Source organism: Pelodiscus sinensis, chromosome 1 (assembly GCF_049634645.1).
Source record: "Pelodiscus sinensis isolate JC-2024 chromosome 1, ASM4963464v1, whole genome shotgun sequence".
Lineage (NCBI taxonomy): Eukaryota > Metazoa > Chordata > Testudines > Trionychidae > Pelodiscus > Pelodiscus sinensis.
Window position 1 is genome coordinate 117,912,764 of NC_134711.1, and position 27,647 is coordinate 117,940,410.

Sequence of the window (27,647 nt, forward strand, 5' to 3'; positions counted from 1 at the left end):
GGAAAAACATCTGAAATGATAAGAGGTGTGTTGTTTACACAAAAATCAGATGTACAGTTATTCAGTGCATGAAGTAAGGGTAGCACCGACTCTACATCTAGATGCGATGTTCTTTTGTACAACCAGACATTGCAAAATTACTGACTGTATTTTTCAATGAGTGTCATAAATGTATCAAATTCACCTTCACAAATTTTTACATACAGCCAGGTAGACCTCACAATGATAGCTTTCCTGTCCCAGAAAAAGCAAAAAGATGATTATCAAATTACAATAGCACCACAGACTGTATCATTTTTTAATCATTTGTATTATAGTAGCACCTTGAGACTGCTAGGTGCTGAGTATATACATCGCAAGAAACGTTGGTAGGTAAGATCCCATGGGAAGCAAGTCTAAAGGGGAAAGCAGTTCAAGAGAGCTGGCAGTTTTTCAGAGAGACATTATTAAGGGCACAAAACTATCCCCCTGTGTAGGAAAGATAAGAATTGTGGCAAGAGACCATCCTGGCTGAACCAGGAAATCTTCAATGATTTGAAACTCAAAAAAGAGTCCTACAAAAATAGAATATAAATCAAATTAGAAAGAATGAATATAAACAAATCAAGTAGGAATAAAATTAGAAAGGCCAAGGCACAAAATGAGATTAAACTAGTTAGAGACATAAAAGGTAGCAAAAATGTTGCTATATTAGAAACACGAGGAAGACTGAAGACAGGGTTGGACTTTTCCTCAATGGGGGTGGGGAAGAAACGTGAAAATGGCAGAAGTGCTAAATTACTTTTTTTTCAGTTTTCACCAAAAAGGATATCAATTGGATGTTGAATGCCAGTGAAAATGAGGTCGGATCAGAGGCTAAAACAGGGAAAGAACAAGTTAAAAATTACTTAGACAAGTTAGATCTTTTCAAGTAATCAGGGCCTGAAGAAATGAATATTCAGGGAGCTCACTGAGGAGATACCTGAGCCATTAGTGATTATCCTTGAAAAGTCCTGGAGGACAGAAGAGATTCTAGAGAACTGGAAAAGGGCAAATATAGTGCCAATCTATTAAAAGAGAATAAGGACAAGCCAGAAAATTAAAGATCAGTCAGCTGAATTTCAGTACCTGTAAAAATAATGGAGCAAATAATCAAGCAATCAATTTGCAAACACCTAGAACAGGGATGAGCAACCATGAATAGTGGGCTGCACAAGTGGCTCCAGCAGCTTGTGGCTCATTGGGGTTCCACCTGCAGCTCTGTGGGCCCTCTGGCTGCCCTCTCCCCCACATGCCTCTCATGCTCTTGGACACTGGAGCGCCACACTTACCTGCTCCTCCCCAGGTATCATCTGATTAGCACTCTGCCCCTGTTCCTTCCCCTCCCTCCCAGAGCTGGAACACCACAAACAGCTGATTTGTGGTGTTCCAGCTCTGGGAGGGAAGGAGAGGAGTGGGGATGGAGTGTGAATCAGGTGATTTGCTCCTCTTCCACAAGTGCTGGGAAGGGAGGCAGGGAGGAGCCACAGGAAGTGCAGGGCTTTGGTGCCCCAGTGCATGAGGCGTGTGGGAAGGGGGGCTGTCAGAGGGTCTGTGGATTGCAGGTGGAACCCCAGCAGTCTGCCTACCACTGATCTAGAAGTGAGTTAGGTGATAAGTCACAGCATGGATTTGTTACGAACAAAGCATGTCAAACCAATCAACAGTAGGTATAATCCTATCTGTCTAGAGAGTGAAGCTGAGACACTTTATCTTTGATCTGTCACTAAAGATTGAGGACTATAATAATAGCACCTGCATCTGAGAGAAGATCTCCTCAAGCAGAAGCTCTGAAGGCATCAAGTGGTTTCTCTGAGAGCATTGCATGAGGCTAGCTCAGAACATGGGTTGCAGAGAGTCTGTTTTGTGCACCTCTGCCACTATTCATTTGTGCAGGCTAGTGTGGAAAGATGAAGGCAGAACCATGCCCAGTTTTCATTACCCACAGGCCCACTGATGGGGAGGGGAGGCCAGAGGGCTCAATTGCCTCAGGGCCTGGCGGAGTACTCAAGGTGGCTCTCAGGGCTGTCCCTTCCCCTTCCCCTTCCCCACTTGCCTGAGGCCTTGTCCTTTCCAGGAGTGAGGTGCCAGCCCTTCCTCTCCCCTCCCCCCCCACACACATTGCCCAGGAGCCTGATGAGGCTGTCAGCTATCCTGATTACCCTTCTTTGCCCACTTGAGGTAGTTGTGCTGTGGTTGGTGTCAGACTCTTCTATTTGAGCATCCAGACTGAGTCTGGCACAATTCAGGAAGTTGAAGGACTGGACGGGATCAGAAGAAGGGTAAGGGTCTCCTTGTAGGGGTCTCTCTATCTTTTGGTCCTTCACACATGGCTAAGAACAATCTGGCCCAATATGCTCAGGCATATTTTTGCAGATATAATAATAGCACCTTGTTTCACATGCCTTACTTTTTAATTATAGATCTGCCATAGGTAAAGAAGTATTCTCTGCATCAATTCACAGATTATTATGAAGCTGACAGAATATTTGGCTTTCTAGACTGTGTTCAGCAGCTGCTTTTCCTGTGTGTGTGAAAAAAACAGAAGAAGGTTCTCTGGAGAGGAGATTTATGCATAAAGGTGTTGATGAGGGGAACCATTTTCAATAAGCTTGAAAATGGTCATTTTATTTCCTTGATGATCTTTAAGGCATATGTTGATTCCTGTGATCTGTTATTTACTAGGGAGAACTAAAAATACCCATGTGTACATGCAGCCAATAAGGAATGTGTCAGACTGATCACTGTTGTTTGCTGTCTTATTTAATTGTAACCAATAAGATTGCAATATGCAGATCAGCAAATAAATGTAGGAAGAGAACAACGAGGGGGAAAATATTTTGGGTGCAGGCAGAGAGAAATGGATAAAAGAAGAGTATATAAACTATTCATTAAGCAACATATGAGGATGAACTAGGAAGATGAGGAGGAAAGGAGAAGGGAAAACAACCAATGATATCATAGAGCCATGAATTTTTCCTTGGTATCAGCTTGTTATATTTTATTCTGTAAGGAGATGTTACCAGATTGTAGTTGGTATCTGTATACAGTTGATGAGCTTTCCCAAAGGGAAAAACATATTATCAAACTGTCAGGGTTTAATTATTACTCTGCTAATGTTCTCATAAGAAAAACAAATGTTCGCTATAGCTTGCATTTCTGATTGAATTAAATGTGAGAAATGAAATCATGGTGTTATTTACATATTCATCTCTCTGAGCGGCGCGAAATTAGACATCCTTGAAGAACAGTGAGTCCTGTGATTTCACCTTTGGTTCAGTTATTATTTCTTGAGCTATGCAACTGTTTTTTGCAGAACTTCAACTCATTTGAATTGACCATTGGATCTGAGGTTGGATGTAGTTTGAAGCCTCAGTCAATGCACATGGATGTTCAGTGGGCAGAGGATGAGTTTCACTAACTTAAGAAGCCTGTACAATTTGTTAGAAGGTTTGAAATTGAAGTGTACCAGCCCTGGCAGATTCGTTTGCAGTTTCACATTTCACCAACTTGTATCTCCAAGGGAGATACATCAATAAGCCAACTCCCTCTGTATTCAGCTTTCCCCCTTCACCTGAAACCATTCCCTGGATGACCCCCCCTCACCTTAGGCACATCTCAGCTGACAAGTAGAGTATGTCCTGGGGCTTGTTACTTTGAGGGGTTGGAGAGGAAGGGTGCTCAGATACCGCCATGATCAAAGAAGAAATAGTAGATGAATGGATACATGCATAAAGTACTGGTTAGTTATGTCTAAGTGTAGTTGGGTGAACGGACATGTAAAATATTGACTGATTATGGTTCTGTAGGTGAAGTTAGTTGGGTTTGAAAATTCAGACCTGAAGATGTACCCTCCCCCCCCCCCCCTTACCCGTACTGTGAATGGTAAATCTGTATGCATAAATTTAGAAATCAGCTAGAATAAAAATAAATTGGAGTCATACCTATCTCATAGAACTGGAAGAGACCATGAGAGATCATCAAGTCCAGTCCCCTGCCCTCATGGCAGGATCAAGCACCATCCCTGACAGATTTGCCCTAGATTCCTAAATGGCCCCCTCAAGGATTGAGCTCATAACCCTGGGTTTAGCACATTAATACACAAACCACTGAGCTATCCCCATTATATTATGATAGAGAGACTATTAATTTTTAGATGCACAGTTCTAATAACCTTATTTAGGTCTATTGTTCTATATTGATATTAATGTAAAATTGTCGGCAGGAAATATTGGTCCCACTAGAAAACAACTCTCGTTATGGGTAATCAAAAGTGCAGAAATGCAGGAATTACTTTTATTGGTTTATCTTAGGGATGGGCAATAATTTTTAATGGGGGGCACACCAAGATTTTGGTAAGTGGTCAAGGGCTGCACTTTTCAATGGAGAGAGTGCAGTGTCTGGGACAGAGATCGGGTGCAGAAGGGACCTTGGGTAGGACACTGGGGTACAGGAGAGGATGTAGGATCTGAGAGGGAGTTTTGGTGAAGGAGGGGGTTATGACCTGGGGCAAGGGATTGGAGTTCAGGGCCTGGAAGGGGGTATGAATTCAGGAGAAGATTCTGGACTGGGGGAGGGATGTATGAGGGAGTGCAGAGTCTGGTAGGGAGATGGGAGCTGGGAGGGGGTGGCAGGTTCTATCTAGGAGGTGCTTACCTAAGCAACTACCGATCAGCAGCATTCTCAAGCCGGCTTCCATGCCTGCCAGCTGCCTGTTCTATATAGCTCCTTGCACTGCAATGGTGGGTGTGTGGGGGGGAGGCTTCCTGTGCTGCCCCTACCGCCAGCAGAATCTCTCAGCTTCTATTGGCGGGAAGCCATCCAATGTGAGCTGAGAAATGGGGCTGCACTGCACCTGGCCAATAAGAGCTGGCAGATTTTGCAGGGGGTAGGGGCAGTACACTAAGCTTCTTCTCTTTTCCTTGCAGTGCAGAGAGCTGCAGAGAGCAGCTAGCCACTTTGAGCAGTGTTGCTCTGTGCTGCAGGAGTGGATGGGATGCATTAAAAGGCTTGGCAGGCCATATCTTGCCCACCTCTGGTGTATTTGATTTATTAAGCATTTGTCATCAAAACACATCGGTGCGGTACAGTTGTTTTTTTTCAGAAGTCAGTAAACACCATAACAATGGATGCAATAGGCCCCCCCTTTGGCTTTCAGCACCAAAATTATCCCACAGACCCTTCCCAATTGCCCAGTCTTTATGTTTCCTATGATAACTCCCCCCCCCCAACCTTCTTACAGCAACTTTTATTTCAAATAGTCTCCTAAGGGATATGCAATTCTCACTCTCCTCCTTTCTCGCCAGAAAACTTCCAAACCATCCATCTTTTGTGCCTCATTTAAAATACACCACCACTGAGCGTTTATTTGCTTTTTTGCATATTCGTCTATAATGCACTACTTGTGCCCTTGGGGTGCAATCCTTCAGAGATCTGAACATCTTCTGTAGGGTGCTAAGTTCCCTTCACTCCCTGTGAAATTAATGGGAATAGAGGCTGATCAGTAACTTTCAAGAAAGGTCCAGCACCTAATAGGACAAGGCATCCACTATAACCACTGAGCAACACTGCCACAGATGGACACTTCCTTATGGAGGTACACAGAGAAAGGCACATAGGGCATGTCCTCAGCTGGTGCAAATTTTTCTAGCTTCCCATAGTGATAATAGCTGAAGATCTGCTCCATCATATGTGCTGTTCCTATGATGATGGAGAAGATTACAACAGAGAAATTATTTCCTTCTCTACAGGATTGTGTAACTTAGTATGCCCAGGGCATTGATCAAAGTCTTTTAGATTTTAAAAAAAAATTAGTAGACAATCTCTTAGCTCCCGCTGTGTTGTGGACGCCTCATTCTCTGAAGAGTAAGGGAAGCTGAAGAGACCATGTGCTTCCGTTGGCCTCCCACAGTATTGACACTGTGGTGGCTCTGCTTAAGGTGAGCCAAATCTGACTTTTGCATAGCTGGAGGGCGTATCTTAAGATGACCTGTCTTTTCTAGCATAGACCTAGGTTAAGTTACTAGCTGTTTGCCCTGTGAGTGGATTTAACTGAGGTAATTGGTGCTCAGTGACTTAATTAGGCAGGCAGCTGATGAGCTAATGTGAGCCATCATTAGCTGGGAACAGTTAAAAGAACAGGAAGGAAATGCAAAAAAGAGGCTGGTAGACCTAAGGGATATAGGTCCCTAGGATGCTGAGACCTTGTTCACCTCATGCCGAAGAGAGGGCTGAGAGGAGTGTTTACTTTGAATTGTAGGTTTCAGCACAAGGCTGTACTGGTGAACTGGTGGAGGGGACCCAATAAAAACACACAAATGCTTAGAAACTCAAAAGCATACAGCCTGTTGATGGTGGTCCAAAGGTCAGAGAAAGGAACCCTGTTGCATCAGAGTAAGGGAGACTTCCAAAATTTGTACATGTAGTTTGTGTCTATTTTAGGGCACCTTTACAGTAACATAGCAAAGAGCCATGAGTGTAAAATGAGAATCAGGTCCCATGATTTATCGCAAGGAATATTTTAAATGGCAAAATCTGCTATAACATCTCACATCAGTCCCAGGGCATAAGCAGGCACTACACCTTTCAGGGTAAAGTAGCCTGCCAATCTGACCTTTTATGTACTTTACCAATTTTGATATGGCAGTACTGCTGCTGTCTAGCTGAAGGCTGTTACAGTAGAACCTCTGAGCTCTGAACAATAATGAACCGACCAGTCAACCACATACCTCCTTGGAACTGAAAGTACACAAATCAGGCAGCAGCAGAAACATCATTCTTCCCTACCCCCTAAAAAAAAAAAAAAAAAAAAAAGCAAATACAGAAGAGTACTGTGTTAAACCTACTACTCAAAAAAAAAAAAAAAGGGGGGGGAGGGTGGAAAACAGCATTTTCTCTGCCTAGTAAAGATTCAAAGCTGTATTAAGTCAATGTTCAGAGTTATGAACATTCTCTGTTCCAAGGTGTTTGTTACTTAGAGGTTCTGCTGTAAAAAATTTGGCCACTGTTGTTGCTCACTAAAAAATAGGATGTCATAACCCAGCATGATAATTAATTCTCATGCTGTTTGCAAACCGTGCATCAGGAAGTCATAATATGTTATGGGTGGTGGTGGGGGGGCGGGGCTGGCAGCTTTGCATTATGACATGCCAACACACAATGATATTGCAATGTAAACATCATTAGCTAGGATAATAAGGAGTCCTATGGCACCATAAAGACTAATAGATATTTTGGGGCATAAGCTTTGTGGATTAAAAAAAAAAACAGTTTGTCAGATGCATTGTGTGTTCATTGTGTTTTTTACCCACAAAAGTTCATGCCCAAATAAATCTGTTAGTTTCTAAGGTGCCTCAGAACTCCTTGGCTGTGTCTATACTGGTGCAATCTTTCACAAAAGCAGCCGCTCTTGTGCAAAAGCTTGCTGCCTGTCTACACTGGCTGCGTGTTCTTGTGCAGGTAAACTGACGTTCTAATATATGAAATCAGGGCTTCTTGCGCCAGAACTCTGACGCTCCCGCTCAGGAAGAAGCCCTTTTGTGCAAGATCTCTTCCAGAAGAGGCCAGTGTAGACAGGCAACATGAATTTCTTGCGCAAGAAAGCCCTATGGTTAAAATGGCCATCAGAGCTTTCTTGCGCATGAGAGCGTCTACACTGGCATGGATGCTCTTGTGCAAAAGCACATCTCTTGCACAAAAGCACATACCAGCGTAGACGCTGTCTTCTGGAAGACTTTTGCAGAAGAGTTTTGCAAAGAGTTTTTGCGTGAGAACGCGCCAGTGCAGACGTAGCCCTTGTTGGTTTTGCAGATATAGACAAATACGAATAGCCGTCTGAGACTTATCATTAGCTAGGCCACATTAGTTTGCTATGCTGGATATACTGAGACTGGAGCTTCATTGGTGAGATATGATCAGGGTTGTTATTGCTGTTGTGTAGTTATTTACAGGCTATTTCATTTTATTTTGTAATTTTAAAATCTTGTCAGACTGTAAAAAAGCTTCACCTGTCTGTGAGGTGCTCTACCATACTGGTTACACATCATTCTGTATCCATTTGGAATGGTATTTAAAATTAAACCTGATTTTCCCTTTTGGACTTTTAACCTTTTTTCAGCACACAAACACTGCTTCAGTACATACTCTAATCTTTTCAGACACAGCTCACTTATTGCACATAATAAAATTGGGAAAAGAGAGAAACTTTAATTCATTATGAATAAAACTATGTATAGGCACGGACACATGCTGTACATAATTATACTGTCATCATCTGATTAGTCTTGAGATTCAGTTTAATGAAGTCAGAAGGTGCTTGATCATGGGACTGTTCAGTGAGTGAAACCTTTATGTAGTTTATAGACACAATGATGGGTTCTAGTAAACTGCCTGATGATATGCTTATCAGAGCTAGGAGATTAAAAAAACCTTGGAAATAGAGATGAACAAACCGTAAGAAGTTTGGATGTTCACATAAACTCTGAAAAATTTGGACACTTAGGGCATGTCTACATTATGCAGAAGATTGATGCTACTGTGGTTGATCTTCCAGGCTTCAATTTAGTGGGTCTAGTGTAGACCTGCTAAATCACACTCAGAGGTTGCCCACATCAGCGCCAGTACTCCTGCTCTCGTCGGCCTCCCACTGTGTGCAAGGCGTGGAAATACGATTTTAGATATGTCGACTCCAGCTACATAACTGGAGTTGCGCATCTTAATTCGACCCTCCCCCTAGTGTAGACCAGGCCTTAGTGTCTTATTCAAAGCTCAGTGACAGCAATTGAAAGCCCTTTCTCCCACCAATTGTTTTCATTGGGTTTTGAATCAAGTCTCTATTCAAAAATATCTCAAATGTTTTGAAATCACTTTTGTCCTTCTGCCCTACCTTATTTGGACTGGACAGAACTCTGAATCATTCAGTGTTTGCCCATCACTAGTTTCACACTTTCATTCCAACCTCACTACTTTTTGTTGATACATTAGAAAGTTTCTCTTCTCTGTCTCTAGCCTAAATTTCTTATAAATGTCTTCTGGCTCTGATCTCAGGCACACCCTAAATAGGTCTTTAGTGTCTCTACCTTTTGCACCTCCTCATTATGCTCCAACCCCTGCCCTCACAACAAGAGGGAAGGTAGCTAATGCCAGTCGGTGCGGCAACTTCAATTCATAATTAATTATGCATGTTCTAAGACAGACATGACTTTATGTGAATGATCCCAATGCCTGCAGTGAGGAAAGTGAGATGAAGAGATTGAAGCAATGTGTTGGAAATGAACAACGAAGAGAAATTGCCAGCTGCAATAGGGAATGTTGCTTTACAAAATTAAAAATTGTATGATGTTTTATACAAGGTGTGCGCAAGAGAGGATTTGGTTCATTATTCTTTGAATATAGTGCAGTTCCATAGTTCTGAAGTAATATAATATAGTTTTGTGAAGTGTTGAAAATATTTCAACATATAGTGTGTTATCAGCAGTTTATATGCAGCATATTGCCATGTATATAGTCAGTATTTACACTGGCAGCCTCTGTATCACTTTCAATCTTTCTGTTAACTAACCATTTCATCCTGTGTACTATTTTTAGCTGTAGATAGTGCATTATTCTTTGCTTATTAGAAATAGAAGATTTCTTTTCACAACACACCTGGGGCTACATCACCAATGCGCTATACTGTACATCATCCCTTAAATTTATGAAGATAAATTCGATACCTCAAGCTAAGCTAATATATATACTCTGAGAAGTACATACACATGGAAGACGTAATTTTTGCTGGGTTGAGATAACTACATCACTCAGTGAATTTTCTTGTGCAATAATCATATAACATATAAGCAGATAACAAATCCACCCTAATCAAATGAAGATAGTTTCAGTTTCTTCAAATAGCAGTATGATTTGTGCAGCTTTGTCCTGAACAATTACAGTCCAGTAGAGCTTATGTTTTTGGTAGGTTTTTAAAATGTCATATCTTTTATCCTCTGACTGTATCTTTTTAAATGCAACATGGCTATATTTTCCAAGTTTTTATGTATTGTGAGTGCGCGCATGTGTGTGTTTCACTACCTTTATGGTTCTATCCCTATATCTCACTATAGATGTTTCTTGGTGCTTTGAAGCTATTTAGCACTATCTAAGATGTAAATATTACCATCTGTCACCATTATGGAGTGGTGTTAATTAAGGGGACAGAAGAGAGAGAAACCAAGTTCATCACAACACAGAGCATGTATGAGCACGCATCTGGGCCCTGCTCAGGATTATAGAATCATAGAGCTGGAAGAGACCTCAGGAGGTCATCAAGTCCAGCCCCCTGTCCAAGGCAGGACCAATCCCAATGACAACTCCCTCACAAAAAATGTCTGTGCACATAGAATCCATCAGGGATGTGTCCCTCACTTACAGATTCTACCAGCATTGTACATATCTGGCTTGATTCTGTTGTTTGTGTTCCCCTGGATTCCAGCAGAATGATGCACCTTTTAAAGATGCCTGAATTTTATTGATTTGTTTTTACAGTAAAACTCCGATGGTCCGGCATCTGATGTCCGGTACTCCTGGTGGTCCGGCACCATCAGGAACCCGGAAGTACTCCGGGCAGCCGGACCATTGGAGCTGCTCTGCCACCAGCTTTCCTGATTCAGTTGCTGCTAAAACTGACCAGCACTCCAGCTGCTCTGCTGCAGGCGTCCGGATTCAGCCGCTGCTGAAACTGACCAGCAGCGACTGAATCAGGGATGCCAGGGATGCCTGGGGCAGTGCCCCCCCTTCCGATAGTCCGGCATATCTGATAATCCGGCACCCCCTGGGTCCTAAAGGTGCCGGATTATCGGAAGTTTACTGTAGTTTACTCAAAATTTCCTGCTTGTGATTCCGTATGAGTTTCAAGGAAAGCATCTTGCCCTGTCACAGGGTTCTGCACTTAAGCCCAACTACACAGCAACTGAGCGTGTCAAGCGGGCTGGGTTCCTGATTATTCACCTTCTGTGAGCATCATCTATGCACAGAGGGACCTGGCATTGCCTGGCATAGCAACACCCATTGTTTTGTGCTGCTTTTTTGTTTTGTGGGATGGCACATGGATTAAATGTTCCTCACTGGTGCATGTGGCATGTGTGGTGGGATGGTCAGGCTTCCTGTGTTATTTCACTGACTCTTTTGTGCTCATCCCTTTTCTTTCTCGGTTCCATGTTTCTTTCTGTCATTTCAAGCCCCATTATCCTTTGTGGATCAGCATAACCTTTGTCATACTAATTTTCATTACCATGTCCCCTTCTCTTCCTCTCCTGTGCCTTTGTTTTTTGGTACAGCATCACAGAGGAGAGTAAATTAATAATTTTAACTTGGCAGAGCCATCCTCTGGGTAGGGGAAGCCTGCAGCCCTGGACCTAAATAATTTTTTTTAATAAAAGTTTCTAGTAGAGCTGTGTGACTAATGGATTTTTCAGTTCACTGGCACTTTCAAATATAATTTTAAAAAATCATTGTAGGTCAACCTGAAAATAATTTTTTTGACAAATTGAAAAGTTGAAAAATAATTAATGTTGGGTCCTACTAAATGTTTTGAGTGAAAACAAAATGTTTTGTTTTTATTTTCAGTTTTTATTTAAAACATGTTTTAATTTTAAAACAAAAAATTGTTTCCGACTGAAAAATTGAAACATTTGGTTTAAACAGAGGCCACATAAAACAGGTTTTTGCAGAATGCTTCTTTAGCTTGTTATCAAAACAATGTGTGGAAATCTAGTCTACATCATTTGTTAAATGTTTTCTTTGAACAGAATCTGCATATGTCATTTCATATCTCCCTCCCCCACCTGCTACAAAAAGATTCAGTTGAAAAAATTCACCCAGCTTTAATTTCTAACTCTCAGGAGGTAGGAGTGGCAAAGACTAAGAATGGAGGCTTTGTTTCAATCTTTATTTCAATTCATATGACACTATGACTGACAACTCTGTAAGAAAGAGGAAAAATGTCTTTTATTATGTCTATTGTTATGCACTAATATATTGTGGGAATAATTTTCAAATATAGGTGCTTTTAACAGGAAGTTCAGATACCACAGCTGGGAGCTTGCCATAGTACTTATGCCCATGAATGGCCATTTTAGATGATTTTATTATTCCTTTGAACATCCAAATGTAATATTTGCATGTCCTGTGTTTGTAAATGGGATCTTCTGTGTCATAGAAAGGAAAATTGCAGGATCTAAAATGCCTTGTTGGTAATTTCTAATACTCAAGAATGCATTCCATTCAAATTATTTTGCTTTGGGATTTTTTTTCTATTTCATTCTCCATGTGTAAAACAAATTAAAAGACTTTTTTTTTTTATCTGTACTGTATGGAAAATGCTTAGTATTTTATTGAGCAAATCCTGTAGCATCACTTTGAGGTTTTAGTGAAAAGACTCTTTCTGTAGGGAGATAATTGTTGAGGTATTTGTTGAAGGAGTATATAGACCTTATTCTATGTATTAGGAGGAAGGAATATAAGGAGAAAGCCATTTACGTGAAATTTGTTCCAAAACCATCAGAAAGAAAGGAAGAAGCAGTTGAGACAAAACTGACTGAGGAAGAGAGAGGAAATAACACTGAGTGGCAAAAAAGATAACAGACAGACTCCAAAGGAAGAATTGTAGTGGAAATAATCCTAGGAAATGAGGTTACAGCCCAGAATGTTATAACGTCATTCTGGTAGGAAGAATCAAAAGTTCATGTCTATATCTTTAAAGACTAAACTCATTATAAAATAGACAGTGCTAAGAATTACATATATATCTGATTTCCTTGGTCTCCTTTGCCACTTCTCCTTTCTTGGTTTCTCCCTCACAGGAAATGTCTTCTTTGCATTGTTAATTTATGCTCGTATTTCTAAACTCTTTAGGTGCCTTTGTATTATTTCTCTGTCCTGATGCCACTTATCGAAATTTAATACCACCTGAAATGTCCCTAGCATGCTATTTGTCCTCTCTTCCAAATCACAAAAACAGTGCTGCCCTACTAAACACCTCCACCCATCTCAATGTAACATTGTTCAATACTATTGGACATTTAAAACACAACAAATTGAGTATCCCCCTGTTTGAAAAAGGCAGGAAAGCCAGCAACCAATAGCAAACAAAAAGACAAAGTACAATTCTCCAAACAGAGAGCGGGCCAGCGACCTCCTTATCATAAATGATATTGCTATGATATTTCTCTGGTACCGCAGTGTAGTTAGTAAGTTTTTATGGCTTAGCAATTTACTTTTATGGACTAGCTGATAGTCAGGCTCAGTACTATGTGATAACAAAACTATAATGGTGTCATGGTACCTTTATAAACTTATATGCAGCCATTCAGAATGTGATCACAGGTTGAACCTCCTAAATCTGAGATTCTCTGGTCTGGCAACATCAGTGCAAGACCACAGATGTTGCTGGACCAAAGAGCGCCGGTGGCCATGAGCAGCCAGAGTCTGGCTGCTGGGAGCTCCAGCGAGGACTGTCAGGGCTGGGCCCTGGGGAGTCCTGGCTGGGCTGGTAGAAGTGGGGGCAGTGGTGGCTGGGGAGCCCCAGCTAGGCTGGCAGCAGGGGGGCTGTAGTTCCAGAGAGTCCTGTCCTGGCTGTGGCAGAGGGGTTGGGGCCGGGGCCGGGGCCAGAGCCCAAGCCTGAGGGCAGCGAGACTGGAGCTGGAGCCTGGCAGCAGCAAGGCCAGAGCCAAAAGCAGAGCTGGCAGCGGGGAGGGTTGGTGGTCAGGGAGGCCAGTGGCAAGGGACCTCCCCTGGTCCAGCAAATTCCCTTGTTTGGGACCGGTCAGGTTCTGAGGATGCCAGACCAGGGAGGTCCAACCTGTATTATTAAAAAGTCAGGGTGAGCTAACAGTGACCCTACTGTAAGAGTTGTCTTTTCTAAATATAAGAGAAAACCTGTGGCATCTCAAATAGCACTCTGTGGTAAGAGTTAGCAAATACTGACTTTTATATAGTGACTATTGTAGATCACACAGGCTTTAGGGAAAGCCAAGGCATTTGATTCTGAGTGCATTAGTATGGATAACATAACTCACAGGAACTTTTTTGCACAAAGTTCAACTAGATGTGTGAAAGTTTGGTTTCATCCAGGTCTGGATTGTGTTCAGGCACCCCAGAGGTGAGACTCTCAATAGAATTAAATTAGAATGGAAAGAAGGTCCACCAACATGCCTCAGAATAGACTATTCTCCTATTTCTGGCTTGTCTAAAATCACAGCTGCTGGAAATCTTGACATCACTAAGATTTCGAGATCAAAGAAATATGCATATCCTTGGATAAGGTTACATAGCTTATCTGGTTCGCTGGTACTTTGACCAGTCTTTATTCAGAATAGCTTTTATTGTTGCAGAAGCAAACAGAAACCTGGCAAATGCCATCTTTACACTGGGGCAGAACAAATCTGTACTGTGAAAATAAAGAGTGAGCGGAAGAAAATCAAAGTGTTATTATGTATAGAGCAGATTAATGGAGGAGAGTGTAGATTGTTCTCATGGAAGAATTCCCTCAGTAAGAAATAACAATTGGATATGAAGCCCACTCGCTGAATGCTGCCAGTAGTAAATAAATTAACAATGATAATGCACTCCAGGCAGAGCAGGAGGCCTAGAGATGGGTGGAGAAATTTATTAAACATTTTTGTTTTCTTGAATAATCAAATGATGTGCTGTTGTTCACAAAGAGAATATGGGCAGAAAGTGCATTAGAATTAGCTTATTAACCTTTACATCAGCTCTTTGTTAGCATTTACTTCACTGTTGGTAACCTGTCACCTAATGAATGAATGGCAATACAAATGATTATTATTTTTATGCTAATGAAGGAGCTGGATTAGTGTGAAGGGAACTGAGGAAATGACCTATTCCCTGGTTGCATGATTTAAACTACTCCTAGGCACTGAAGTAACTCAGTGTGTTCTGAATTTTGAAAATTGTATGTCATATTTAGAAGTGTGGAACATAGACTTAAAACTGTCTACTGTGCAAATGCACTCTTTCATGTAACTTTGTTATTTTAGCATCAGTATATTTTAAATGTAGAAAAAGCCTCCACTCCTTGGTGAGGTCTATTCAGATGTCAGCTTAGAAGTTTTTAGTGGTTATTATTTTTCTCAATATTGTAAATGAAAAGTGGCTACATAGATTTTGCACACTTTTCCCAGGCTGAGAGGAGGGAAAATTAAAGTTCAGGCTGAGACCAAACATAAAAAAATTTCAGTGCCTTGGAAAGGTATTAATGACTGAAAGAGGGTAATCTACATGGAAGAACCAGATCAGTGGAAGTTGTCAAAAAATTGGTATTGTTAATACAGTATTTGGTTAGATTGCACTTCTGGAGGTGTAAAGGAATTACTCTGCCTCAGGAAAGAGCTCTGGGATTAATTCTTATTCAGAGACTCCCAATTCCTCCCTTACTCCCATCTTGCTCCAGAGTGAATTAAGTTATTGCAGCCCTTCAGAGGGAACACCTTGTCCAAAGAGCAGCAGGGGTGGAATCAATGCTCCGTAGCAAGAGGCAAGCTAGGCTAGCGAATGGATTTCATGAGTGGGCCTCCTTCATCTCAGTGGGCTGGAAGGTTGTCGCAACCTAGACAATCTCCTGGTATACAGTAGTTTGCTGACTGCACTTGTGTACCGAGAATGTGCGGGGCGTGGTGCTTGAATCACAGCAGCGCTTTGACTGGATGCAGAGGGAGCGCACGGCTCTCACAGTCAATGCTGTGTGCGATCAGCACAAGCCTCACTTCACGTGCCCTTGCTTTATGTGCATGTCACCTTCGAAATACCAGTGGGAAAAAAACGTACGTGGATAAAAACCAGCAGAATCTGGCAACCCTGTGCACAGGCGATGGTCAACAAAATGTTCTCATGGGCCACACATAGAACCCCAATGGACTGATGTGGCCTTCAGGCCGCAGGTTGCCTACCACTGCGGTGTCTGCTTTTCATCCCTGCTCACTTCCTGCCCACTTGCTTGCAGAGAGGAGAATCTGGAGCAGGGGCTGGGCTGTATGTCATACTTAGACCGAAGATCCTGTCCAGCTCAGCACTGGAATGCAGAAGGGTCTATTCCCCTGCTTGTCTGGGTCAGACAATGGCATAATGTAGCCTGTTAGAATTTCATACCTCAAAGTATGCGCAATAATTTCAGGTTTCAAAAATTCCTGTTTTTAGAATTGTAAAACTCTTTACCAGAGCACCTGGGCCGGCTCGAGCCATTCATGCGCCCTGGGCCCTGTGAGCATGGCACCGCCCCTAGGAGTGCAACGCATGCATGGCCACACCCCCGGGCGTGTGGTGCCCCTGGGCGCCCGGCTCATGCGTAGTCCCACCCCCAGGTGCCCGGAGCATGCATGGCCCCGCCCTCGGGTGCCCGGCACAGGTGTGGTGCCGCCCCCACCCAGTCCGGCAGCCCCGCATGGCGCCCCCTACAATGGGGTGCCCCAGGAGGTAGCCCGGCTGGCCTGAACCTTGGGCCGGCTCTGCTGAGCACTTCTGCCTCACCAGAAACAGAAAGTTCTCTCAGGGTATGTCTACACTACAGAATTTTTTTTTTCCAGAAAAACAGCCATTTTTCCAAAAAAAACTCATGTACACACTGCAATCACGTTCTTTTGAAAAAAAATTGAAAGAACAGAGGGGGTTTTCTGACATTGGTAAACCTTTCTCTACGAAGAAGAACGTCTTTTCCGAAAGAGCTCTTTTGGAAGAAGGCATGTGTGGATGGGGATGAGGGAGTTCTTTTGATAAAGACGAAAGAGGAAAAAGCACAGGTGCCCTGGTGGTCACTCTGTCCATAGTAATCACAGCTTACAGGCGAGATAGCGTCCATTCAGTATGGACGCTATCTGTCAAAAAAGCAGATAGCTTTTTTGATGCACTCTGGCAGTGTGGACGCTCTCTTTCGGAAGTTTTTTCGGAAGATCTCTTCCGGAAAAGCTTCTTCCAAAAGAAGCCTGCAGTCTAGACATAGCCTCAGTGGAAACCTATTGCTGATATGGCATCACTCTGCTGTATAACGGATTATACTCTACAAAACTGTGATGCTCTGCAAAGTTCAGCCCAGGTTCCTTGCGATTTCAAAGCAATTTTGGACTCATTTGTGGTTTCATATGGATGTCATATGAAATGGGTAGTTGTGAAGGCAATTTTGCCTGCCTTTTGGCTTAGAAATCTGAAATTAAGGGGCATGATGTGATCAGAACCAAACACGAGGTTTGCATAAAGCCCTGCCAACTGAAATGACTGAATTAAGCATAGATTTAAGTTGTGTGTTGCTGCATGGTGGGAATCAAAGTCTGGGCTGTCTGGACATTATGAAATATATGGGGGAAATAGTTTTAAATCAATAATGAGATAAATGTCCTGTTCTCCTGGCTGTTAGGGAGCTTCAGGACATATTGTTGCAGGAGAAGGAATTTTGTATAAACAGTTTGCAGGTCACCTTTAAATAGAAATTGCTGGTGGTGTACTGCAGGTGAAATATGTTGGACACCTGCTTTGAGTGTATTTAGTAGTTTAGCACCTAAAACCGTGGAGAAAGATATGGAAGATAACCCCATGGAACATCTGGCACACATTTGAAAGACCATTTTTGCTGCTTGACTTGTTTTTTGCATTTGGAGTTATTAGGTAAGCTATTACTATGTGATGCAAATTGTTTATGTCTTTGAATCTACAATCCTAGTTTCCTTCATTAAGCAGCAAATGGAAGTGGATGTAGCGGATGAAATGAAATGCTTTCCTCCTGTTGGAGCTTCCTTGTGATGGCCCCTCTATTTCCTTGCTCCATGCTTCAATACTGCTATTGCCATTTCACATTCCTTCTGTCTAGTTAAACATCCCAGCACTCAGAAATTGTTAATGTTAACATTGAATGAACACTCCTTTGTGCGCATGCATTCTGGTGCAGTCTTTTAGCACATGTTCACAAATGGCTTTTCAAATAAGACAATGTAGTAGTGTGTTCTGCAATTTTAGATACTGATGGGTGTACCTAAACTAATTTGGCTCTTATAATTATAGTCTGAGGGACAGATCCTCAGTGGATACGAATCAATGTAGTTCTAGAGGAGCAAGGCTGATGTACACTAGCCCCGAGTGGTAACTTTAACATTTTTATTTGATTTTGCATTGTGAAAAATGCATTAATATTTAAAAAGTGTTAATGTTTTCTATGGTAATTATATGGTAAACTAGAGTGAGAAGGTGAAGAACAGCCCTAAGTTTTCTAACCATCTCTTCCCAATGTTGCAAGCTAAGGGACAGATTCATCTGAATGCTCAGGATTATTGCACAGCTCTGGCAAGACAAAGCAGCCAATATGCCTCACTGAGTATGCACCACAGCACAAAGACAAGGCTGGCTTCAAGACCAATTGAGTTTAATAATATAAAAATGCCTCTGTTCTCCTCTCACACCCAGAGGCAGATTAGGGTTTTGTGGGGCCCTTGGAAAAGTGTGAGTCACTCCCTGTCCCTTCTACCTGCAGGCCCCCCTAAACCCTACCCCAGCACTCTTGCTGGGGAAATGGAGTCATAGGAAGAAGGCTTGCCCTGCTCCATTCACACAGCACTCTAGCTCTCATGCTGCTCCCTGGCAAGAATGCCAGGTGGGTGGAAAAGAGCAATCCCCCATACCTAGACCCCGCTTTCCATCAGGAGCACTAGACAGGCAGATCAGGTGGTGCAGCGGTGCACATTTTCCCAGAGCTCCCCAATTGGTCAAGGCCTCTGGAATGGGCCCTGTTGGCCCAGTGGCTAATGTGTGATTGCCCCCACCGCATCCTTGTATCTAAAACAAATGAGAACTTCAGTAAGGCAGTGCAGGAACCCCAAAGGCACCCCTATTTTAAGCTGCATTTTGGACTGTTCCTGTTGAAGGAAATGCTAGAAGTTAAGTCCACTGTCTTGATACTCAGTGCTCTGTAGTCAACATAATTGCCATTGGACGTTGCTTCAGAAGCACAATGTTGGTGTAATTACCCCAGCAGCCAGTATAGGGGGCAGAACTCAGGGAGAGGGATGAGTTCGTGAGCATGGCATTGGCTATTCTGGACATCACTGATCCCTAGCAATCCTCATGGTGTCTTTTAAAGAAGCCTTCAAGCTAGTTAGCTCTGGATGCACTCCACACCATCAGGACCTGCTCTGCAGTCTTTCCCAGGCAAAGTGTTAGCACTATGCCAGAGACACAAGAGATGAGAATTGCTAATGGATGGCTTTTATTCCTCTGCTTCTGCAGCAGTGTTTTAAAATAATGGCCTAACCTTTGCTCAGTTCTTGGTCATTTATTGTAATAGCATTAAGCATGTGGAACTTGTTTAATATTAATATGATTTCCATAAGCACGTTGATAGAATTTATCCTGCAATTCAGTATTAATTATGCAGATCATTAGTGGGGGGTCAAATGATTCTTTGTGCTATATGAGTTAGAAAATCCCTCTTCTGTTCTATAGATTATGAGAATTTGTTTTTCCAAGCATTCAAAATGTGAGCCTCTGAGTGTCATTCATAGAGGTCAATGGTGAATGTGTCTATGGGAGGAGAGCACAGGCATAGGGACTGTTAAGAGCGCCCAAGGCTTTTTACCTGTAGGTTATTTCAAATCTAGCTCTTCCTAGTAATTACCAGGTGATGGAACCTCAGTGGCCTATGTAATATTAATTGTGACTTCAGTTAAATTCCTAGTACATGAATACAGTAAGCTGAGTAGAATAAATAGCACAGAGTAGAACCAGGTGATTTTTCTTAATTGGCAACGCTGCAAAATTCATTTTAGGTCACTTGAAAATTTTAAAAAATGAAATTTTTGGCATGTGAAAAAGTTGAAACTTTTTTAGATTTGAGTGAAACTAAACATTTTCGTGGCTGACCATTTAAAAACATTGTTTTTTTTAAATAAAATGAATGAAAACTTTGAAATGAAAAGTAATTTAAAACTGAGAAATAGAAATGTTTCTTTTAGAAAATATGCATACAAACATTTACATTTTTTTCTGAATTGTGTCCCAGATTCAGTAAAATTGGCACCAATTTGCTAAATACATTGATGTCACCAAATACGCATACGTTGTCAGAAATAGATTTCGGCCACAGTTTTTCATCCATTTGTAGTATAGATGTAAAGAATGCAAAAAGCTATTTTCCCCACTTTCTGCCGCCTTTGCTGTCTCTGGGACAGCATAGAATAAATGGGCACAGTAACAAAACTCCCTTTGCAGTTCCAGGAATGTTGCCATATCATTTCTGGGAAGAATGCACAGCCACTGCTCTTTCTGTATTTGTTCTGTGCCACCCAGCCCTTCCTCGACCCCAGCTCTGCTCCGTCTCCATCCTCAGCCACATCCCTGGCTTCTGTCCCCATGCTTGGCTTCGTTCCCAGTCTCAGTGTGGTCCTGCTCCCAGCAACCCTTCCCCTACCCCAAACCACTCTTTTGCCCCAACTCTGGTGTGAGGGAGGTGTAGGGGCAAAAACAGCAGTAAGGGGGGGGAGTCCAATCCTTAAAAGTTTGGGGACTAGTGGGTTAACGAGTCCTGACACCAAATGGTGTGTTGCATCTGTTGACTCAAGAGGATGAAGAAGGTGGCTATCAGTAGGTTCTGCAGTAGCAGAGCGGAAGAGTGGGTATCCTAGGGTATGTCTAGACTACAGGCTTACGTCAACATAAGTTTTGTCGACGGAATCTGTCGACAAAACTTATGTCGACATAGAGCGTCTAGACTACATCCAGTTCTGTCGACAAAGCAAGCCGCTTTGTTGACGTAACAGTGTGGATGCAAAGGACAGTGTAGATGCTTAATGCCTTCTATTGACAGAACTCTGTCGACAAAAGGCTTTATTCCTCGTAGAATGAGGTTTACATACGTCGACAAAACTGCTGAGTTTTGTCGACGTTATGTCGACATAACTCAAAGGCAGTGTGGACTCGGGTATAGTTTTGTCGACAAAAGTCCACTTTTGTCGACAAAACCCTGTAGTCTAGACACAACCCTAGTGAAGACTGGCCAGCACTTATACTCTCTAGCCTGAACTCATCTTCAGTTAACTTTCGGGTGGAGTTTAAGAATTTGGTTTTAATCTATAAAGCATTAAATGCTTTGGATTCTGACAACTCATGGAGTGACAATCTACTTGTAAATGGCAAAGGCACTAGAGCTAGGAGCCCTGTGAGTTAAATAGGAAGTGGCAAAGTATTCTCTATGACAAGATCCGTCTCACATCCCTGATATCATAGGGTACGTCTACACTACAGCACTAATTCGAACTAACTTAATTCGAATTAGTTAATTCGAACTAAGCTAATTCGAACTAGCGCATCTAGAACTAAAAACTAGTTCGAATTAGCATTTTGCTAATTCGAACTAGCATGTCCACATAGAGTGGACCCTGAACTGAGGTTAAGGGTGGCCGGAAGCAGTGCCAGCAGATGAGGACTTAGAGCATGGAGCTGCTGTCTCAGGCTAGCCGAGGGCAGTGCTTAAAGGGACCTGACCCTCACCCCGGACAGACAGTTCTCAGGGGTTCCCCACTTGCGAAGCAGTTCTGGCTTGGAGTGCCCTGAATGCCCACACTCGGCACATCACTGCACTCGGCCATCAGCCCGGCTGCACTTGCCGCAGGCTGCCATCTGGGGGGTGTCAATCGGGGGGCTGCAGGAGAGCTTCCACTCCGAGGAGCCCGCAGAGCAACCCCAGTCCTCCCCATTGGGGGCTCGTATCCCATTCCTCCCTCACCTCCTTCCACTTACTCCTTCCTAGCCCCCCCTTCCTGATGTACAAAATAAAGGACACGTGTGTTCAAAAATAGAAACTCTCTTTATTGAACAAAACTGGGGGAGACTGGAAAAAGGAGGTGGGAGAGGGGAAGAGAGAGGGTGGGAGAGGGGAGGGCAACTAAAATGATCAGGGGTTTGGAACAGGTCCCATATGAAGAGAGGCTAAAGAGACTGGGACTTTTCAGCTTAGAAAAGAGGAGGCTGAGGGGGGATATGATAGAGGTCTTTAAAAGCATGAGTGGTGTGGAGAGGGTGCATAAAGAAAAGTTCTTCATTAGTTCCCATAATAGAAGGACTAGAGGACACCAAATGAAATGAATGGGAGCAGGCTTCAAACTAATAACAGAAAGTTGTTCTTCACAAAGCAAATAGTCAATCTGTGGAACTCCTTGCTGCAGGAGGCTGTGAAGGCTAGAACTAGAACAGAATTTAAAGAGAAGTTAGATAAATTCATGGAGGTTGGGTCCATGGAGTGCTATTAGCCAGGGGGTAGAAATGGTGTCCCTGGTCTCTGTTTGTGGAAGGCTGGAGATGGATGGCATGAGACAAATGGCTTGGTCATTGTCTTTGGTCCATCCCCTCCAGGGTCCTTAGTGTTGGCCGCTGTCGGCAGACAGGCTACTGGGCTAGATGGACCTTTGGTCTCACCCAGTACAGCCATTCTAAGGTCAGGGCTCAGGGTCGGGAGTCTCAGTGGACCACCCTGATTTTCATGCAAACCTGCTCCTGGGTGGCCAGACTGGCAGCTATCCTGTCCTAGACGGCCACTTTCCTGTGCCCAGTGCGGAGGTCGTGGATGAGGTCCACGATCTCCGCACTAGACCAGGTGGGCGCCCACCTCTTGCGGACCTGGGCAGGCTCCCGGGAGCCGCCAGCCTGGTGTCAGCCGACGGTCAGGGCAGTGAGTCCCTTATGACCGGCTGAAGTTCTTTTAAATTGTGCTTGGTTCTGTTACGGCAACTGAAGGAGTCAGGTTAAAGCTTAAACAGTTACTATTTTATTGTTACAGCGTAAACTTAGCTGTTAAATGCTACTGCTGTGTTACAGATAACACAGCCACTACAAAGGACAGGATAGAAATTACATTAATAAGTCACTTACAGGTACCATGAAACTCTTTTGGTTCTCTGGGCTCTTATTAAATGCATGCAAAATAGACACCTAGCAGGTATAATTCTCACCCCTGCGTTCCAGACTTGGCGTGGCCAGTGTCCTTCTCTCAATCCCTCGGGAAGAAGTACGGTGAGGTTGGGTGTCCCACAGACCTCGGGAGACAATCAATACCTGCCAGCAGGTGTAGATGATTGGGGCTCAAATGGGGTGGGCTACTGAACCCCTCTTTATACTCCTTGGGTCATGTAGGCTTCTTCCTGGGCTCAAGTGGCCAATTAGGAAAAATGGCTTTGAACGCCAAGTTTCCCACGAAGGGTGCAAAGCATAATTCACACCTGGGAAAATGCAGACAATGGGCACCTCTGGTATGTGATGGGCGAAGATTCCTCTCCTGGGACAGTGCAGGCGTGTCAATTACTGGTACTAGCCATCAGGGCGATGGGAGGCCCTGGGTTGTCAGCTAGCCCATTTACTGTCTGGTTTCTGTTTATGGTAGACTCAGGGACAGGCAGCACACCTGCGTTCCCAGGGCATCAAAGTCTGACTGCCTTTCTCTTGCTCTCTGGGGGGAGGGGGGTGAGGAGAAACAAGATGGGGTTCATGTCTGGCTACACCTGGTCCCGGGAAGAGGCGGAGGGCTGGGTGGCAGCGGGTGGCTGGTTCGTGCCGTGCCAGGTGCAGGGTCTGCTGGCTGGGTGCTGGTAGGCTTGCACCTGGCACGGGCACCGTAGCCAGCCCGTGCCCCTTTAAGGGCTCCGGGGCCGGGAGGGGGGCAGAAGAGTTTCCCTGGTGGTGCCCAGAGTGGCCACCAGGGCAAGCTGGGGAGGGCTAGCCTCCCACTAGTTCGAATTAAGTGGCTACACAGCCCTTAATTCGAACTACTTAATTCGAACTATGCATTAGTCCTCGTAGAATGAGGTTTACCTAGTTCGAATTAAGCGCTCCACTAGTTTGAATTAAGTTCGAACTAGCGGTTTGCCTGTGTAGCACCTATCGAAGTTAATTCGAACTAATGTTGAATTGAAAGCAATGACTCTCATTTCCTCCACTTCTAGTTACCCAAAAGTGTTCTGCTTTTTGCATTTACTGCATAAGGGTGTGAAATCGGTTTTGAGTTTGCTATTGAATAGTGACTGAATTGTGTAGTGTGAGGAAGACTAAGGAGATAAAAGGGGCATGTTGGCCAAGTAGACAAGCATAATATGTATGGGTATGTCTACATTACCCTCCTATTTTGAAATAGGAGGGTAATGTAGACATACCCTATGAGTAAGTAGGGTATTACTAGCTGGAGATGGAATTCTGAACTCAGTTGGAAACGAGCCATCTATCGGTGTGATCGAACTTCTAGATCATAGCATCAAAATAGCTTCAAGTGTGTGACTGTAGGCTGACCTTGATTGGTTAATTGACATACAATATGACAGCAGGAAACAAGGCTCCAACTTAAGCATTTTCTATCAGCCTAGGCATTAGACTGGCAATGTGCTTCAGCAAAGAGCTAACCAGTTATTTGACTGCCCTGGCATTGACAAATCTGGGTAACTTTACAGAGTTACTTTCATAGTAGAGGGAAAATGCACAAATCATGAATGCTGTTCCTACCCCCCCCCCCCCCCCCCAGCTGCTTGTTTTAATTAAAAATACAGTATTTCTTATTTGGCATCAGAGCTATTTTCTCTGAATCCAATACATCCACATACCACAACCGAACCCGCAATTAATCCTTAATGCTGAATTTGTGATTTGGCAGCCACATGCCCAGCGAGTGACTGGCATATCATAATAACCATGAGGCTGTTGTTTTCCAGGGAGATCCAAGAGGCTAAGAGAATGCTGCGATCACTAATTGCAAGTGTGTCAAATGCAGTGCTGCCACTGTAACTCCCTTTGAGATTACTGGTAGCTGTATTCCAATATCTGAAAACAGAATTTGCCCCAAATAGCTACAGTAATTGTTAATACAAATATCGAGGACATTACATATAATATGTATTTAAATATGCATTGGTGTATATTTTTTAAATAGCATTTTTTAAGCCACCCTGTTAAACACAAAGCTGTGATCTCATAGCTATATGGCTTTCTCTGCTGCTCCCTGCTATCCCTTTCTCTGCTGCTCTCTTCAATGGGGAGATGCTCAAAATGCTCAAAAGAAAGTGAGCCTACATTTTAGAATTAGGCTCAAATGTAGTTATAATGTTGGAGGCTATGGACAATCTATCATATTTAGGCATCTCTATCTGATAGAAGGTGTTAAACGATCAACTGCTACAGGTCATCTAGGTTCATACTCAGACCACTGGTCTCGCCCAATGTAATTTACATGCCAAGAAGTCAGAGCTGTGCTTTAGCACACACACAAAAATTGATACTGTACCATTTTACATCATCCTGGTAGTTGCCAATAGGAGCTATTTTACTTTAACTTGTACCTTATTCTGGCTCGTCAACTTGTAATCTAGAAATATAGTCTACCTTTAAACCTACTTAACAACATGCATCTTGCTCCATCTTATATACTGAGTCTGAGTTTAGCTTAGTCATTTTGGCTAGGATTTTTGTGATGCCTTTTATCCTAAATAGCACATTGGCTTCTATGCTTGTTTTTGCTCAGTGCCTGGTGAGTCCTTGTAGTTCCAGAAACAGAATCAGAAGCAATGTAAATCTCCAACACCATGTTTAAACAATCTTAAAGATATAACCAAAACAAATGGTGTCTTATGGCTTTTTGAATGCATTTTGGTTATATAAATATTTCTTACTGCTGTTGATGTAGTATCTGACTGAGCTCCTTTAAATTTAGTTTAATTTTAGTCACTATTAAAGAGCATAAACAAGGATTTTTACTTGGTCTGGTAAAAAAATAATCACCTGTCCAAAAGTTTTCAGACAGAATGTTTGTACTTGGGATACAAAGAGAATATAGAAATATCTGCTTTCCTGAAAAAAAAATCTCATTTCTCTACCCCCGTTAGAAAACTGAAAATTTTCCAGTTGTTTGCAGTTTAGCTGAAATATTAAACATTTCTGCTAAAAATTTTAATAGAATTTGTCAGTTTTTACAGTGTAAAAAAATGGACTGGCTTTAATTCTTACCTAAACAAGCTCAGCCCATTTTTACAATATGCTTGTTTATTTTTCTTTTATAAACCCTATCCCAAAAATGGTTTTCATATTTCATATTTGATTTATGTCCCCCATTACTGTGGTATCTGACTGCCTCACAAACATCAATGGATTTTTCCTACAAAGCCTAGAGATACAGAAATATCCTATGTTACAGAGGAGGAATTAAGGTACAGAGATTTGAAATATATCTACACTAGGGTTCCCTCTAAGCTGTGTGACTGCTCAGCTTCACAGGTGATTAATCAGCCCCTCCCAGTTAGAGGCTCAGAGCTCCCGTCGCCAATGTTCCCTCTAATCTTTTCCATCCAAGTATGGATTTTTTCCACCCACGTACAGAATCATTTTTTTAATGTGTACGGAGGCATGTGTGAATGAGCAACTAACTGTGGACACTCTAGGGTACGTCTGCACAGCTGTGCTAAAGTCAAATTAAGTTATGCAACTTCAGCTACATCAGTTCCGTAGCTTAAGTCGAAATAGCTTAAATCGGCTTTTGGCACCGTCTACACAACAGGAAGTTGAATAACACTTTTCCTTTGACTTCCCTTACTCCTCGTGGAATGAGGGTTATCAGGAGTTGGAGTAAGAAGTCCTCCAGCTTGACATTATTTTGAAATAAAGGTTAGTAGTGTAGACATACTGGCTGTGTCTACACTGCACCCCTTTTGCGGAAAAGGGATGCAGATTAGACACATCGGAATAGCAAAATCCGCGGGGGATTTAAATATCCCCTGCGGCATTTGCATTTACATGGCTGCCGCTTTTTTCCGGCTTGGGGATAAGCCGGAGAAAAGCGGCAGTCTAGACGTGATTCTCCGGAAAATAAGCCCTTTTCTAGAGGATCTCTTATTTCCTACTTTCAAGTCTAGACTGCCGCTTTTCTCCAGCTTATCCCCAAGCCGGAAAAAAGCGGCAGCCATGTAAATGCAAATGCCGCGGGGGATATTTAAATCCCCCGCGGATTTTGCTATTCCGATGTGTCTAATCTGCATCCCTTTTCCGCAAAAGGGGTGCAGTGTAGACACAGCCAGTATGTCTACACTACTAACCTTTATTTCAAAATAATGTCAAGCTGGAGGACTTCTTACTCCAACTCCTGATAACCCTCATTCCACGAGGAGTAAGGGAAGTCAAAGGAAAAGTGTTATTCAACTTCCTGTTGTGTAGACGGTGCCAAAAGCCGATTTTGCTATTCCGATGTGTCTAATCTGCATCCCTTTTCCGGAAAAGGGGTGCAGTGTAGACACAGCCACTCTTTGTTATTTTGGAATAGTATCAGTTATTCCAAAATAATGCAGCTGTGGACCTACACTCTGTTAATCAACTGGGTGGCATCTGAATCTATCCTGAGCGGCCACACAAGTGCAGAGCCTGCAGAGAATACTGGCCATAGCTGACCAGGTGAGCTGATTTGGGCCTACTGGTCTCTAGCTTGTGGAGACTAAAATTTTTGGTGTTGGTGTTTGGGCTCAGTCTGGCGCCTCAGCTGTGAAACCCCCACAAGGGGGGAAAGTCTCAGAGCCCAGACTCCAGCTCGAGTCTAAATATAGATATATTGCAATTTTTAGCCCTCCATCCCAATCCTGAGTCAG

At 42.9% G+C, this 27,647-nt stretch overlaps 1 protein-coding gene across 1 annotated transcript in view; it reads left to right on the plus strand.

The window, feature by feature from the left end:
- ST8SIA1 (ST8 alpha-N-acetyl-neuraminide alpha-2,8-sialyltransferase 1) overlaps window positions 1-27,647 on the plus strand; it is a 161,017-nt gene that overhangs the window by 121,779 nt on the left and 11,591 nt on the right. The gene's annotated exons all lie outside the window — the stretch shown is intronic.